The sequence below is a fragment of the Canis lupus genome, chromosome 5 (assembly GCF_048164855.1).
Source record: "Canis lupus baileyi chromosome 5, mCanLup2.hap1, whole genome shotgun sequence".
NCBI classification, from domain to species: domain Eukaryota; kingdom Metazoa; phylum Chordata; class Mammalia; order Carnivora; family Canidae; genus Canis; species Canis lupus.
Window position 1 is genome coordinate 24,787,213 of NC_132842.1, and position 8,764 is coordinate 24,795,976.

The following is an 8,764-nucleotide window of genomic DNA, read 5'->3' on the forward strand; positions in this document are numbered from 1 at the left end:
CATGGAAATCCTTCTAAAACCTATTTGGTTTTTTGATGTTACGGGTTCTTTGGATAGATAATTGGTTCCATAAATTTAGTCTCTGGTGTGCAAAATCATGCTAACTTTTGGGTGTTCAAAAATTTCCTTTGAGCTCTCAGTGATGGGCCCTAGTTCCAATCTTCCAGGACTTAGTAAGTTTTCTATTGCTGTGTAAAAAATATCCACAAATTAATGGTTTATTTTTTTAAAAAGATTTTATTTATTTATTCATGAGAGACACAGAGAGAGAGAGAGGCAGAGAGAGAAGCAGACTCCCCACAAGGAGCCCGATGTAGGACTTGATCCCGGATCCCAGGATCATGCCCTGAGTCAAAGGCAGATACTCAACCACTGAGCCACCCAGGTGTCCCCACAAACTAATGGCTTAAAACAACACACAGTTGTTTCATCTCACAGTTTCTGGAGGTCAGAAACATATGCTTATCTGGTTTCTCTGCTCAGGGACTCACAAGACTGAAATTCAGGTGTTGGTGGGTCTATGTTCACAAATGGAAGCTTAAATTAATTGAAGAAGGATCTTCCAGGTGGTTGCTGTGGCTCTAGAATGCAGGCAGCTTCTATCTTCAAACCAGCAGCACAAATCCAAACCCTGCTTTGAGTAAGAGTACTTGAGGAAAGAGCTTACCTCCACTGCACACACAGCCTCCCAGGTGTAGACATTTCTCTGCTTCATGTGTGAGTGTGTTTGTGGGTTTCTTTCTGTGTGTGTGGGGGGGAGGGGTTTCTAACATTCTTTGGTGAAGACATCCTTGCATTTAGTAATGAATGCATCGGACTATTGCCTAGGAGGGCAGCCTATAATGGTGTCTGATTCTGTTAATGAGTGGTATCTGATAGCTCAGAGCTTAAAAGTATAGAGTATCTTCCTCAAATTCATTATTTTAATTTCCCCACCCCCTTATTTCCTGTGTGAGTTTGCTAGGGCTGCCGTAACAAAATACCACAGATTCGGGGGACATAAACAATAGAAGAATATATCTTTCTCCAGTTCCAGAGGCTGGAAATCCAAAGTCAAAGTGTTGGCAGGTTTGGTTTCTTCGGAGGCCTCTCTGATTTGTAGATACTCTTTCTTCTCACTGTATTCTCAGTTGGTCTTTCTTCTGTGTGTGTCTCTCTGTCCACATTCCCTCTTCTTATAAGGACACCAGTTAGATTAAATCAGGGCCCACCCTAACCACCTCATTTTAACTTAATGACTTCTTTAAAAAGTCCCATCTCCAAATTTAGTCCCATTTTGATGTACTGGGGCTCAACATATGAATTTGAAACAAGACACAATTCAGCCCATAACACTTCACTGCCCATGAAAGGTCATCTGAAACATTCTTGGATCGATTGCCATCTACTTGATGCGTCATTATCTGGAAGAGCTTACTAATTGTCTGAGTCTTTTATTTGTGCTCTCGAGGAACTTGTGATATAAACGAACACCAGAGACAAATAGGAAAAATACAATAAAGTAGGTAATTAGTTGCTGGTTTGGACAAAGTAGACTATAGTTTTCTAGAATTCAAAGAAAGGCAGGGGCACAGTGGCTGCAACCGGTCCAGAGGGCCTCAGGAGCAGGACTGGTTTGTGGACACTGGCAGCAAGCCTGAGGTTTAACTAGTTGTGCTAAACTCTAGCAGTACCTTAGAATTATCTGGGGGATCAAACTAGGTCCTTTGCATTGGTATTAGAAAACAAAACAATGGGGTGCCTGGGTGGCTCAGTCGGTTAAGGGTCTGACTCTTGATTTTAGCTCAGGTCATGATGTCAGGGTTGTGAGATAGAGCCCCATGTCAGGCTCCCTGCTCAGCTGGAAGTCTGCTTGAGATTCTGTTTCCCTTTCCCTTTTGCCCCTCTCCCCACCCCCTACTTGTGCCCTTTCTCTAAAATAAATATATATATTTTTTAAGGGCAAAAACAACTCTCTCCGGGTGATTCAAATGCATAGCCAGTCTTCAAACTGCTGGTTTGGATGGATGGATGAGATAAGAAGGGCATTGCAGGTGAGGATGAGGAGGAGGATGTGAGCCAGAGCATGAAAACAAAAACCTGGGATATCTGAAGGATCAGAAGACCCACCTGCCTGGAGGGGTGGATGTGTTGGAAAATAAGTTTGCATTGGTCAGAGTGAAATTCCTGGAGAGACTATGGAACCCGTGTACAGGCCAGAAAGGCAGGAGGAATGCAGACACCAAGTTAGCAAGCTCAGCTATTCAGTTATTACAGAAAAATGGGTGTGAGAAATGAGGGCTTTGACGAGCGGTGGCACCAGCCCAGAAATGCAGACGTGGGTGAAAGGCTGGGAAGGATGGATCGGTAGGACTGGCCAAGTGGATAAGCTGATAAGTGGTGCACAAGAGAAACTGTCGTGGAGTAAAGAGCATACATTTGGCTAAGTCGTGAGCTTCCTCTAGGAGATGTTAAGTCAGAGATAATATCTCATTATTCACAGTTAGCGTGATGACCTGTATGTACCAGCTGCTCCACACGCTGTGGTTGACCAGAGTTAAACGAGATAAAATTGGAGCATAAGTAGACATCAGGTATGAGACCGCACGTGACAGAGAAGAGATAAGAACTCAAGCTTTGATACAGCAGAGGCCTGGGAGCGCTGTCCCCGATCTCTGATAAGGATTGGTAAGAATCTTGAGCGAGGGGATCCCCAGGTGGCTCAGTGGTTTAGCGCTGCCTTGAGTCCAGGGCCTGATCCTGAAGTTCCGGGATCAAGTCCTGCATCAGGCTCCCTGCATGGAGCCTGCTTCTCCCTCTGCCTGTGTCTCTGCCTCTGTATGTCTCATGAACAAATAAATAAAATCTTAAAAAAAAAAAAAAAAGAGTAGAATCTTGAGTGATGTCTCCACGCAGCCCCCTGCCCCTTCCCCATCTCCTGCCCACGTGGAGTGAACGGGCCTCTGCCGTTTTGTCACCCAGCACCCCCTCCCTGTGCGAGTTCCCATTTTTCTCTTGGGGAACTTCCCCTTCCTCAGGGCCTGTCAAAGTCCTCTGCCCTCCCTGCCTGGGGTTCCAGCCACGACCTACATGTTAGGCCTTGTGCCTTACATTACACCTCTCCTCGTCCCCCAGAGCTTCCCGGGCCACTGTGCCTGCCTCTGTTGAATTGCTAGAGAACGATGGCTCACGTTGTTCAAACTAGCAGTAATCTCCCCCTGACCTCAGCTGGGCCCATCAGACCCTCTCTCCTGGGATGCTGGGGCTTGAGCAGACTAACAGAAGTAGAGAATCCACAATCTCTTGGGCAACCGAGTCCTGGTGACACTCTCCTCGGGGTCTCTGAAATTGCCTGGGTCCCCATTTATTCCGCTTTGCTGTTAAGTCTCTGAGGTCCCTCAAATCCTTCCAGTACATCCTTTTTCCTACAGTTAATCAGAACTAGTTTCTGTTCCTTGCGACTGAAGCTTCTTTACTGACTGACCACATTCCTTCCCATTATTCAAATTGTGTCACAGCTTTATTTTACATTCAAAATCCAGAAGTGAGCGTAGCATCACTGGGATCCTGGGATCTCTATCTCCATTTTTTTTTTTTTTTTTTTTGGTAAGCGCTATGCCCAATGTGGGGCTTGATCTCATAACCCGAGATCAGGAGTCATATGCTCTAACAATGGTGCCACCCAGGCACCACCCCTCCTTTTCTAAAGTTGCATACCCCAGGGATTCTCATTTCCATTTCAAACACAAATCGAGATGGGCAGCAGCCATCTGACAGCCTCGCACCTTTGCATTTCTCATACCTACTAATTTATGGGAAGAGGTCCCCATGGTCATTTGCCCAAGACTCTATTATAAAGTCATCTGGGGATGCCTGGGTGGCTCAACAGTTGAGTGCCTGACTTTGGCCCAGGGCAGGATCGAGTCCCACATCAGGGTCTCTGCATGGAGCCTGCTTCTCTCCCTGCCTATGTCTCTGTCTCTCCCTGTGTGTGTCTCTCATGAATAAATAAAATTTAAAAAGTCATCTGTTAAAAAAAAAAAAAAAAGTCATCTGTTTAAAATGTCTCTTCCAACCCAAAATTCCCTTGCAGTCAAGGTCAGATGCCATTGAAGAGTATGTGAGAATATGCTTCTTCATCCTTTCTTTCTCTCACATCTCTACCCAAGGTCCTCTTTCTTTGGGTGACCACTTTATTTTAAAAACTTAGAACAGTGATGGTCTCAGCGTCACCAATGTATGTGCAGGAGGCTCTCCTTCTCTTGTATATGAGAAAAACAGATATGAATTCTGGCTGTGGAAGTTTGGGCTTCCAGTGGGCCTAGAGATAAACGCCTTTTACCACTCTGACAGAGAACACTTCTAGAAGCAACGATGTTACTTGGCATCAATGCAACACTTTTCATCACAAAGCAATTTGTAGACATTAAAGGGTAAGTTCTTTCCATAAGAATAAATGCACGATGCTGGGTATAGTCCTATCCAATTCCTCTGGCCCCAACAATGGGCCCCACATATAAACTGTGGCTGCACAAGATGACTTCTTGAGACAAAAAAGAGGGGCAAAGGTGGGGGAACACAAAGAGAAAGAAAGAAAAGACATACAATTTATCTAGTGAATGTTGTGAGTCTGGCACGATGGTTTGGAGAAGAACCTTCCTTCCAGTGTTCTGGCCTGGCTCCGCTGCTGTTTAACCTCCTCCATGACCCGCTGGGAAGTTTCAACAGAGATTAGATCATTCCCAGTCATGTCTCAAGCTGTAGTATTTTATATTTTGATGATTCTTCCTTCGTGTCCCTGGCACACATCCTTATTCCCAATTCAAGTCCTAGCACCTGGCACACCAAAGCAAATCAACTTTAACATTTGTGGGCGCATGTGCCCACATACATGTATATACACAACCTCTGTGCTCCTTCTTGCCTCGTTACCCACCTGCCTCCCTGCTTATTTGGGGCTGGGATCTGGGGAGGAAAATAAATAATGAACCATGCCTTTTAGCCCAATGTTTTGCAATGATGTGACTGGAAAGAACTCAATGAGATTAAGGATGGGTTTACTTCTTAAGAAATCATTCCATCAAAAGAAAGACGAGCCTCCACCTGCTCAGAGAAATTGTTGGCTGAACTTCTGAGCAGTTAGACACCCTGTGAACTGTAAATGAATGCAGGGCATGAAGGCAGGAACCAAAGCCTTTCAATGCTTTCCACACAAGTCTTCCATAAAGACCACTGTATAGCACAGTTTAGGCACCCACGTAGTACCCTCTTATGTCCTGATTTTCCAATCACAGCCAGGAAAGTACAATTCCTTCAACAAGCCACATCTCCCTTCTCACATGTCATCCTATCATGTGTGATAGGATGTCCTAACTGTGGCATTAAAGAAAACAGATATGCAACAAACCATATTTAGGACTGATCATTTGATGAATGGGTATTTGCATAATGGAACATAATGGGAGGATTTTTTAAACTACGGAGTCCTGTTCTCATAAACTCAATCAATTATATTAAACCAACTTTCAATTATGGAATTTCACCTTCCACACCTTATAAAACCAACTATAAATCAAGCCACATCTTCCTTTACTACTATTTGGTTGTTAACACATATGGGTATCCATATATCTTTTCTTGGACATTCTCTATATGTGTGTGTGTGTGTCCCTATTTCATCACTGGACTGTAAACATCCTCAAGGTCAGGAACTATTGCCTCCTATCAGTCCAGGGGAATCAGAAAAAAAAAAAAAAAAGGGAAATCGGAGAAAAGAAATATAATAACCTAAGACCCAGAAACAAGTGAAAATTCTAAAATATTGCATCGGTCCTGATGCGTATTCCCAGCAGCCACATAGATGCATTATGCTTATACTCTGGAGAAAGGCAAGAAAAAAGTGCCCAGTATGAACACATACGCTTTCAGTTTTGGTGTTTCCTTAAAATGTAATGAAAGTTAAGCAGTCTGTTCAATCATGAACTACCTAGAACAAGAAGACAAGAGCACAACGCCCAGCTCTGCAGCTTCACTACTGCTTTAGTAGGAGGGAATCTCGTTAAGCCAAAAGCTTAATGGAGGGCACACATAAAGATATACCCATGGAGCCATGAGTACTGCCACCGAACTACAGAACCCAGACAAAGCAGAGGCTGCTCATCAAGTCCAGAGCACAGTGCACAAGCTCTCTGGCAGGCCTGTCTCCCTGGATGCTGGCAAGAATGGCTGGCCTTGGGGAATTTCATTGTGGAACTACAATAAGCCAACGTGACTGATTTAAGTGGGCAGTGACTGGTGTGGTGAGAGAACCATTGACTCTTGAAACGGAACAATGAAAGGAGGCTATCCTAGAAGTACTAGGGAGATTCCAATTTGTGTATTTCCAAATTTGTTCCTTTACTCGATATCTAGTTCATGAAAGTAAGAGCCTCTTGTATCAGTGGCCTCCACAAGGGTTTTTTGAGAATTCTGTATAATATTTTACTTGTAGGGAAAAATTAAAAGTCACAGATTAATTAAAGAAAGTCTGGATAAACAGACCTTAGGTTATTCTCCTGTGATTTTTTTTTTTTTTTTTTTAGAGATTTTATTTGAGGGAAACAAAGGTAGCGAGAAAGAGCATGAACAGGGAAGGAAAGGGGGAAAGCAGGCACCCTGTAGAGCAGGGAGCCTGATGCGGGGCTCTATCCCAGGACCCTGGGATCATGACCTGCCCCAAAGGCAGACACTTAATCAAGTCACCCAGGCGCTCCTCTCCTGTGATTTTTGAAGTAGTAGATCATAGGGTGAATCTGGGTTTGAATCGTAGGTCTGTAACTTGCTGCTTGTTATCTGGAGCAAATTAAGCAACAGATTTTCTGTAAAATGGGAAAAATTATTAACTCATATAGCTATAGAGTTAAAAATTAGGTAATGTCCACAAAGCACATGGCATTCCCTTATCCCACAATTTTTTATTACCAGGCTGGTCATTTCTTATGTCTCTTGAATGGATGCATTTGTTTCAGTCTCTACTGTGTTGCTTTAATATAATTGCATTTGAAGCATTCCTGATACATCTGTTCTATTCTCAACTAAATGTCTACCCACCGTGCTGCTCTTGTCCAGGGCCAAGTGGAGTGGCTCTGGAAATGCACACACTGACACTCAGGAAGTCAGAGTCTTGGGAAGCTGCGTGCATGTTGGTTCCCTTGCCCCAAACACAGAAAGCAGAAAATATTATTGGATGGTTATAATATAGGTTTACAGCTCACTGAAATCACGTGATGACAGTGGTATTGTACAGTAAGAGCTTATATATACTGAGCATTGACTATGATGCCAGGAACTGTCCTACATTGACTCTAGCCAACAACCCAGAGAGGTAGGTGCTATTGCCATTTCTGTTTTATAGATTGGCAAACAGTGGGCCAGACAGACCCAATACCTTGCCCTGGATCAGTAGGTGACAAACCAATTCTAATCCAGGCCGTCTGGTTCCCAGGACTGTACTGACATTCAACGACCCACAAGTGTAATTTTTCACATAGATGTAAAAGAAACAAAACAAAAACCACGTCCTAAGAGGTTATCATTCTGAATAACTCTTAGACATATAGAAGGCATGACTCCTTAGCCAGTGGCTGCAGCTCTGTGTCTGCTTCATACCAAGACATGCTTGTTAGTGCTGGGGATGGGGCCCGGGAAGGGGCGTAAATGTCTGAAAGAGGAAAGGAAAGCAAACGTAGAACATACTGAAGTTCTACAGCTCTTTTTAAAAGATATGCAAATAATTACTCAGTTGGGGTTTATTCAGTTTAAGGGCCAGCACAGGCTCTATCATGAATGCTGTGGGTTGAGATGCCAGCAATAGGCTTTGATGATCTAGTTTAGGTAAGGGAAGACAAGAACTCTAACAACCTGTGGGAATAGCGACACTGTAACATGAATGGAAAAGATTAACATGTATAATTGAGTGTTGCATTTTTCAAATTGTTGACCTTAAGAGTGATGCATTAGCTTGGATGATGTTCCTGTTGTGGCAAGTGTTTTGGGGAACTCATTTTGAATTGCTTCTAAGTCAGAATACGTTCAATGATGCTAAATCACATTTCATTTGGCCAAGGCTAAAGCACCACACCACTATGAGAAAACAAGTATACCATTCTTTTTTTAAGATTAAGATTGTAAATTTTTAAAAAGATTTTATTTATTGATTCATGAGACAGACAGAGAGAGAGAGAGAGGGGCAGAGAGACAGGCAGAAGGAGAAGCAGTCTCCAGACAGGGAGCCCTACGTGGGACTCGATCCCGGGTTTTCAGGATCACACCCTGGGCTGAAGGTGGCGCTAAACCACTGAGTCACCCAGGCTACCCAGATTGTAAGTTTTTAAAGATTTTAAAGAGAGAGCCCGAGTGGGAGGAGCAGAGGGGGAAAAAGGACAAGCCGACTCTGTACTGAGCAGGGAGCCAACACGGTACTCGATCCCAGGACTGAGACCATGACATGAGCCCAAACTAAGAGTCAGACCTGACTGAGCCACCCAGGCACCCCGCAGATACACCATTTTTTGTCCTAAGTTTACAATTAGTAGAAAGATCATGACAGCTATATCTTACAAATACTGCACAGGATTCTAAATATAAGAGGAACAGTAGTATCAGGGTGCTATGAAAATTCCAGCACAGAAAATCTTTGGATAACTTCATGAGGAACATACTTGAGCCAGGCTGTGAAAACTGGCTTTTAATAACCAGAAGACTGGGCAGGGGGTGAGTGGGGGTGAGGGGAGGAGGCACAGCAAAG